Here is an 8,924-nt window from a genome sequence, read left to right as displayed (position 1 = left end):
ACATTCGGACGATGACCGCCACTCCCCCACCCCTTTCTCTGGGGTCAAGGCTGATGAAGCACCTGAAATCCTTCTGGGCACATTTCAGTGAGGGGGACTCCTCCCTCTGGGCCCAGCCAGGTTTCAGTAATACATGCCAGGTCTGCTCCCTCGTCTAAAATTAGGTCCTGGATGAGGGGAGCTTTATGGACCACAGACCTGGCATTTAGCAACAACAGCCTGAGACCAGGGCCCTGACAGTTCTCGCCATCTGGCCCTGGAGTGGAACTAGCAGGGCCGGAAGGAGGGATCTCTGTGATGTAGCAAACCCTCCTTCCCCGGTAATGGCTAGTTCTGAAGTTCCCATCATACCTGCCTCTCCCGATAGTGACCGTAATGCTCCGGCCCACCCCCGCACCCGTAGACCCCATATCCCCTCCTGCAGCCTCTGCTCCATCCAGCAGGCGATTTATGTCACTCATTCCGGGACGGGAGGTAGGCCTGGGCCCCCTACCACTTCTGCAATAGCACTCAGTGGAGGAGGCACCAGGCTGTACTCTCAATCCTCTCATACATACAGAGCCACTCATCCATGCATTCCCCACGTAAGTCAATTAAAACACAAAAAATACAGCAATAATGAAGTTAAAAAGTGGGTACAGACATCAACCAGGCATACCATTCACACCGCATTCCTAAAATTTATGGAGCACTGTGCAAGTGTAATTTAAAATAGTCAATGGTGCGGGGAGGAAAGGGAGAGCTGCTCCATCCCTCTCCCTTCCTCCAAGTCCCAGCAAAGGCACCCAAGGCTGAAGGTCCTAAGTCCGTATATAGGGAACAAGCTGCAGTCGTTGCCAGTATAACAAAGTTTTTTCATGTTCACTGCAGCAATGGTATTTCTTGAAAAGACGAAGTGAGAAAGAACATAGAGAAGGAGAAGTCAAGGAGGCTCCAACCGGGGCCAGGGATGGTGGTCCCTGGGAAAGATGTTCAGCCAGTCTCTGAGTGCCCCGCCTATCCGGGATTTGAAGCGCCAGAAATAAGATGGACTAAGTGATGGCGCTATCTGAGACGGCAGGCTTGGGACAGCTTCGAGTGGCGGGGGGCTTAATAGATGAAAATAAAAATGCAGTCCAAAAGCCGCGTTTGAAAAAAGCCAGATGTCAGTTAATGAAAGGCCCCATAGTGGCAGCGGCAGAGTGCGGGAGAATTTGCGCCGAGGGAAGAGGCCAAGTCGAAGGGAAGAGGGAGGGGGGTGTCCAAAAGAGCAGCAATGGCGGCAGATGAAACCAGCCACCCACTCTCGCCCAGTATAATCCCAGACTGACCACCTTCTCTGGGGGGTGATGGACAGCCAGACACAGGCCCAAAGGCTCCTCACAGTTAGAAAAGTGCCGTTGAAAATGCCGAAGACGGTGGGAACGCTGAAAACACTGCCCAGAGGCGCCACCATCAGCGCAACGCCGCCATCGCCACCACCAACCGGCACAGGAGCAAACAAGAGCCACAGCAACAGCATTTAGTGGAAGCTACCCAAGAATCTGCATCGAAGGGAGAGGCCGAGCCGAAGGGCAAGGGGGAGGGGGGAATGTCCAGAAAAGCCGTAATGGCTGCAGATGAAAGCAGTCACCCCCTCTCACCCAGTATAGTCCCCGACTGATCGCCTTCTCCGTGGGGCACTGGATAGCCCGACGCAAATCCCGAGGCTCCTCACGATCTAAAAGCTGCCGTTGCAGCTGCCTTTGAAGCTGCCGAAAATGTTGGAAATGCTGAAGGCACTGCCCGGAGGCGCTGTCGTCAGCGCTGAGTCACCATCGCCGCCCCGACGGGCACAGAGATAGTCGAGAGCCACAGCGCCAAGTGGGAGCCGCCCAAAAGTGGCGACCGCCCCAGGTAACTTGACTCTTCGGGTCCCCAGGAGCTTGCTCTTCAATAGGAACCTCTCCTCGCCCAGTTATCGGGTCTGAATCCATGGGTTTCAGGTTCTTTCAGTCTTCTGCAGTCAGAGCAACAGGTTTGGCAGCCATTCTCGACTTGCACATGCGCAACAACCGGCATCAACAGGTAACAAAATGTACAAGCCCAGATTTAGGCCCAGAAGCATATTACCCTAATTATAGTGTTTACTTTTACATGCTGCCTTTGTTCAAAAAGCTAAAGGTAGCATCTATAACATTGTGTCCTCCAGCTTTCCCAAACAGGCCTGGGGGACAGTTTGGACTCAAAGATTCCTGCTCCAGTTTCACCCAGTGAAATTTCATGGTTAACACTGGACTTGAAATGACCAGGTACCTCTAGTTGAACCCTCCAACACTAAGTATGATGTAGCTCTGCCATCTATGGCAGTGGTGGGATTCAAATAATTTAACAACCGGTTCTCTGCCCTAATGATTTCTTCCAACAACCAGTTCACCAAACTGCTCAGAAACTTGACAACCGGTTCTCCCGAAGTGGTCCGAACTGGCTGAATCCCACCACTGATCCATGGTCACTGTAATGCCTCATTCTTTGGCTTCTACCCCCAACCACTTTTTCTGAGACAGGAGGAAGAGTAAGATTAGGTGGTGCAATTCAATGTCCTGATGGTTGCCTTTAAAACTCTCTGTGGCTTGGGGTTAGATCTGGCCGGAGAGGTATGCTCTGGGTCCTGTCTTTAAGAAACTATTATCTGTTACAACCTAGGAGGAAAGCTTTAAATATCATGGTGCTTGCCATCTGAAACATCATCTCTTCCTCAAAAAAAAAAAAAAACCAAAAAAAACAAACTTGTCCCAACCATGTTGGCCTTTCCAAAACCTTAAAAACTTATCTTTGCCATTGAGTTTGGTGCCCTGATAGCATGGCTGAGCCGTGTCATAGCTTGTTGGAGTGGTTGTGAGTCATCTTGGCTACTATTTTTATGTTGTTTTTGTGGTTTTTAACTCTGATTGTTTTGTTTTATTCTGCTTTGATTGTGAGCACCCACCTCACCCCAGATAAGCAGCCTGTAAATTTATTACATAGATAAACAGTTTTCCTGATCAACTATGAATTGAGTGAGTGGTATTTCTTTCAGTCTTGTCTATCTATGTGTCTGCTCTATGGAACAATCTCACTATGAGATTTGGGTAGCCCAAATCCCATTTTTGGAAAACTTGGAAGATTTGGTCATTTCTCCATGTACCAGAATCAGGACGTTATCAGAACCCAGTATGTGTATTTTATCTTTAGGTTTTAATGAATTTTTAATGGTGCCTTCGCTATGCTTTCAATTAGTTGTCTCTTTCTACTATGTTTATTCTGTTTTTTGTTACCACACAAAATGCTTAAAGATGGCTGCTATATCAATATACTTAATAAATAGTTTTAGGTTTGAAATAAAAGACTGTTTACTTCTTTAGAGGATGCAGAAAATAAACTAGAAGGCTCTTAAATAGAAACATGTAATTGCCCAACCGACCTTAAAATCTGCCTTGTTTCTTAATTAGATAATTAGCTAGTTTAATTATCAACTCTATCTTGGACACCAGAGTGCTTTTTAATCGATTCTAAGGAGAACTTTTGCTGCTCGAGAGGTTGTTTTTGTTTTTGTTTTAGATCCTGACTGTGTTTGCCCAGAATTAATGAGATAGACCCAGTCAAATAAACCCACAGTAACTGGCAGAGTGTTTATCATTGTAGGAGCAACCTTCTCCAACGTGTAATCCAAGAATAGGTCTAAATGAAATATATGGTCTTTGTGTTTATATGTGCTGTAGATTATTGCTTTCTATACCATTTGTGGCAACTTGACTTAAGATAAAATCTCTCTCAAATTGAGTTTGACTCTTGGTTATTAAACAGGCACATCCATGTTATTTTCTTGGCAAAATAGTTCAGAAGTGGTTTGTTACTGTCTTTTTCTGATATTTTCATATTCCCATTCCAAGAAGTTCTTAAAATTTCCTAATAATCTCACATTCAACAATACAACCATTTGTAGCTTTTTGGATATTTGTATCAATACATCCCCAGATATACTGACAATTTGTTCACAGCTATAGTACAGGCAGAAATGCAGTAGGTGACACTTGGTTTCCATTGATTTCTTCTCTTTATAAGATGAAAGTCAAGATATTAATTAAGTAAGTGTAGCATGGATGATGTTACCTAGTTTGGGTAATGAACAGTGGTGGGTTGCAGGTGGTACGCCCTGGTACGGGCATACTGGACCTTGCCCAGAGCACTGGATACCATTCCATTATGGTGCTCTGGAGGGCCCACCCACCTGCCCGAGCTCCTTACCTGTCTTTTAAGGCTTCCGTGCTTCCGTGCATGGTGTGTACAGTGCCTGCTCGATGCTCCGCGGAGCACCTGTAGTGTCGCGGAGGTGCTAAGACACATGTGCGCGCTGTACCGGTTGGTACAGTACCGGTTGGAATGGGATCTGGAACACACCACTGGTAATGAAACATCTCCAAGAAAACAACCAATCTCAGAGAGCACCAAGGACCCCTCAATTCTACCCTAAATTCACCTTTGATTCTTTCCTTATTTACAATTCACATTCAACTATCAACTGCCTATGAATTCCTGCATTTATGGCATTCATTGGAAAATGTTAATTCTACTAAAACTTGCATACTATTGCCCACACCTCACCAATTATGGTGTGTTTATATTGCTTAATTAAATCATCTCCATTCTGGAAATGGAATGTAAATAAATGGACTGACAATCTGTATCATAAAATGAGGCAACAAGAAAACAGGGGAATTGCAATTGACTCCTTGTTTATTTGAATGAAAAATAATAGTTGAATGTTGTCATCCAACTATTTTGCTTCTTGGGTCTCTTCAGGTTTTGGATAAAACTAGGCTTTGATTAACCTTCCTGCCTGCCTATCCTTCAATAGCTGACCGAAGTGACCTATAACGTTAATAATTAAATAAGTACATAAACCATTCTCTATACAGTGAATACAGTCAGGACTCCCTAACAACAGAGATCTAATTGGTGCTGCTATTTGCAATATTTGCATATTAATTGAATTTTTTTGCTTTCACTGAGTTGTAAATATCCCTGACATATGACTTGTCTTTTATCCCTTGTTGTGGATTACTTTATGATTTCTTACCTTTTCCCATTTTTCAACATTGTATATAATGATAAGTTGTAAATGGTTCTGTCTGCTTTAAAATTTTAGACCAATCAACCAACCAACCAACCAACCAACCACTATCAAAAAAGGGCCACAGAAATAAAAATGTTACAATAATCATTGCTTGCTATATCCACTAGATGTCGTTCCACTACACAGGTTTGGGAGAACATCACTAGATAAACAAATGTGTGAGCCCTACAGACAAGACATACATTCTCTGAATCAACATACACATTGTAAGCAAAATTATTCATTCTGAGTGTAGTACAGATTTGGACTAACGATTGGGTGTTAGCAATAATCAGAGGGAATTGTTGACATCTTCATAATATGTCACTTTTATGGCAACTAAATGGCTTGGAGCATACAGGACTATGTGCAAAAGCCAACTTTATCTTGACCTTTGAAGGTAGACAGGATATTACAATAAAAGCTTTGTGTGTATCCATGGTTTAACAAAGACTAGCACATTATGCCTATTCTATGTTTTTGTCTTAAGTTCTGCATGCTTTAACTATTCAAAATGAGGTTCTGTTTTGATGTTACAAAAAATGCTCTGATGTATGAAGTTGCTCATAACTGAAAAGCAGTTTTATGTACTAATCAAGTTGTATTATCACTAATCAACCTCCCATTTTTGTGCTGCAGCTTCTGTTGGTCATTTCTGTTGATTCAACTTGCATGACATGCTACGGTTGGCTAAATTGGAGAATGGGAGAGGTTAGTATGTGTTCAACGTGTTGTGGGAACTCAGCCTTCACCTTAACTTGTAGCTTGAAGCAAAAATCAACTTCCTAAATCAACACTCTCCCAACATAAATACAGGGCTTCCTATTATATTATGTAGCCCTACTCTGGATTATCTGTTTCAACCTTAAAAATTCTGAGTGGAACAAGGATTTAGGAGAAGAGCCTAACTCTAATATTCTCTCTCTGTGGTCACAGTGTGAGATAGCAAAGTAACAAACTATTTCTTTTTGGTTACTACAGCTGCTATGAGAAGAAGCAGGATGCAAACCTGGGCTGCTAAAACTATGGAAAAGCTGGACAGTAATTTTATATTTAAGCCCCATCTTAAAACTGGGTGTTTGAAGGACTTCAAGATCACAAACCTGGAGATTTTCTTTTTTAACTATCTGGCAGACTTAAAATATGTGGGAACTACAGTTTAATCCTATGGTTGAAAATTCTGAGCACTATACCGGTAATCCTAATCCATCTATTACAAATGATCCCAGTTTATATTGTGTTCCTACAATGGCAATCCAATTTCTGTAGAAAACTTGCAAACCAGATGTCTAAGAAAAGCAGAAAGCTAAGATAATGGTTGTCTCATTTAAAGCTGTGACAAAAAAATAATTAAGGCTTCTTTGAGTCCTGAAGTAATTAAGCAGGTAAATCCCTGTGTAATTGATTTTACCTTCCTTAAAATGAAGACAAATTATGTTTAGCAGATCAGTATGGCTTCCCTGATTTCAGCAAGGAGAAATAACAAAGTACTTTAAAGCTTTATCATTAGCACATTGATTTTTAGCTATACCATTAAATAATCCATTGCATATCTGGTCAGAATCAGCAGGCTCAAAGAACTTGCAAAGTCAGAAGTTACAAAAACAACATGATTTCTTCCAATTGCTTTTTCCAGATTAATGGTAAGTCATCAATATTCATTACATCTATTGGGGTTAAAATCAGGGTTATGCCAGTCTAACAAGAGTGTGTCTTATCTACAGTATATTTTCTTCATGTTATCTTTTGTTATGATCAATTCCCAGTAATAAAATCCACTATATTTGTCACCAACCTCCAGGATTCCCCAATGGATTAAGTCATTAAATGCTTAGTAGATTATGAAAATTGAGTTAATTAAAGCCACAAATGGTACTGGTTTCCAAATTAAGTCTTATTTATTGAACTATGTAATGAGTTGTAGGACTATTAGTGCATATGATTAAGTAACGAATGTAGGTTATTTTATTATATTTTAGCAGACAAAAAAGATAGTGTCAGAATTTGGCAAAATTCTCTGCGGTATTTCATACAAGATAATAGAATGATCCCTTCTATCTTTATGCACTTGTGAAATGAAATTAATCTAACTTGCTGTAAAATATCTACCTGTCCAGGCCCCAAAAGACATAAAAAAATTTCAAATTAAAAAGCTTCAGAAGTCATTTTGTCCTTTTAACTGGGAAAACAAAGATTGATCACAGGACCTCTGCATATAAGCATATTTAGAATGCTTTTATGGCAGCAGCATTCTTTGGTGAGAGATGAACTGTTTGGTCCTAGGTTGTAGTCAGGGGTCGGCTTCAAAAATTTTACCAAGGGGTCCTCTGCCCGGTTGCTGGGTGGGCATGGCCATGGTCCCTGCACCACAGCAAGGGGGGGCATTTTTGCCCTCCCCAGGCTCCAGAGGCTTTCCTTGAACGTCCGGGAGAGCGAAAATGGCCTCCCCAGGCTTTGCAGGCCCTCTGGAGGCCAAAATTGGGTCCATTTCTGACCTTCCTGAACTCAATCCTCTTTGTTTATTCATCGCTCAGACCAAGTGATTGCCATGCTTTGGCTGTATAATGCCTGGGGATGAAATAAATATTTATATGATCAAAGATCAGCATCCAAAACAACAAAATAGAAAAACATGGCCAACAGGATCTCAAACCACTCAGGAAAGGGCAATTTCTATATAGTACTGTCAGAAGAATAATTTGGAGGTCCAATTCGAGGCGGGGTTGTGCAAGAATAAATAAAAATGAGATCCTGTGAGCTAAGAAGAAATATTTATTCCTAAAATCAAAACACTTTGCATTTAGGGGCAGGCTGCAGAGAAATGGGGTACAGCAGCAGATTTTTGTAGTGGGGGCTTGAAGAGTGATGATATTTGAAGTCTGTGTGTCTGTGTGTGTGTGCGCGCCCGTGCGCGCATACATAGGTAGGTAGGTATGTTTATTCTTGTGAATATGCAGTTCCTCTGGGAGACCTAATTTAATTAACTGTTTGTGTTTGCAGACTTTATTCTTTGAATATGTGAATTAAGTCTGGATAACTTATTTGGGGGTTTGAGGAAGTTTAAGAAACAGATTTCCCTCTCTTTGTTGTTTTTAATTGCATTAATTTAGTTTCACCTTATCTACTTATTCTCAGACCATTGTGGGTTTTGTTACTATTTTAAGGGAAGATGGAAACAGTATAAAAAATAAAATATATTTTGATATAAAACTTCTCACAGTACCAAAACTCTCATATGTCTATTTTTTGTAACCTTCAGTTAGGCAAAATTGGAAGGTATAAGTCAACAATTATTGAACCATAGTAACTTAAATGGGCTAACTTCCAGAATGCTGGGACCTATGACTCCCAGGAGAATGAAATTGTGGAAGTTGTGGCAGTTTCAGTGCCACTTCACTACATTTCCTCAAAACACACAGGTCAGGTGGTATAAGGGAGAATGGGAAGGCCATGTCCCTATTCTCTTTCCTGCCTCCCTCTGGCTCTGCACCAGGGGTGGGTTCCTGCCAGTTCTAACCTCTTCTGCAGTACCATTTAGAACTGGTGTCAGCTCCCTCCCCCCACCCATCTGCACATCATCAAGATGAAGAGCGAGAGGAGGAATTCTGGGAGTTGAAGTTCACAAGTCTTAAAGCTGTCAAGTTTGAACACCCCTGGGGTTATTTTTCTAAAGGGTTAGGGGTGCAAGGGTTTTGTAACTTGCCAGCTTTAAGACTTGCGTGCTTCAATGCCAGAGTTCCTAAGCCAACATTTTGGTTGCTAAGCAAGAACATTGTTAAGTGAGTTTAACCACATTTTACAAGTTGGCCAT

This window comes from Thamnophis sirtalis, unplaced genomic scaffold (genome assembly GCF_051295495.1).
Source record: "Thamnophis sirtalis isolate CommonGarterSnake01/CBP01778 unplaced genomic scaffold, rThaSir2_p1.2 scaffold_3, whole genome shotgun sequence".
Lineage (NCBI taxonomy): Eukaryota > Metazoa > Chordata > Lepidosauria > Squamata > Natricidae > Thamnophis > Thamnophis sirtalis.
Note: the sequence above shows the minus strand (reverse complement) of the source record.